Source organism: Rhagoletis zephyria, unplaced genomic scaffold (assembly GCF_001687245.7).
Source record: "Rhagoletis zephyria isolate East Lansing unplaced genomic scaffold, Rhagoletis_zephyria_1.1 Rzeph_scaffold_00135, whole genome shotgun sequence".
Taxonomy (NCBI): domain Eukaryota; kingdom Metazoa; phylum Arthropoda; class Insecta; order Diptera; family Tephritidae; genus Rhagoletis; species Rhagoletis zephyria.
The window spans coordinates 196,301-196,503 of NW_016157219.1; positions in this window are offsets into that span (position 1 = coordinate 196,301).

Here is a 203-nt window from a genome sequence, read left to right on the forward strand (position 1 = left end):
AAGGCCAACAACTGTGCCAAGTTTGGAAGAAATTGGTGCAGCGGTTACCAAAATATACACATGTAACCATAAGTGGGCTTGGCTACCCCCGTTTTCCAAAAATTTATAATATTCTTATTTTTCGTCTGAAAATTATTGTAAATATCAATTTTGAGTGAATTATCTTCAGTAGTTACTAAAATATCGCAGTTTTCGTATTTCTG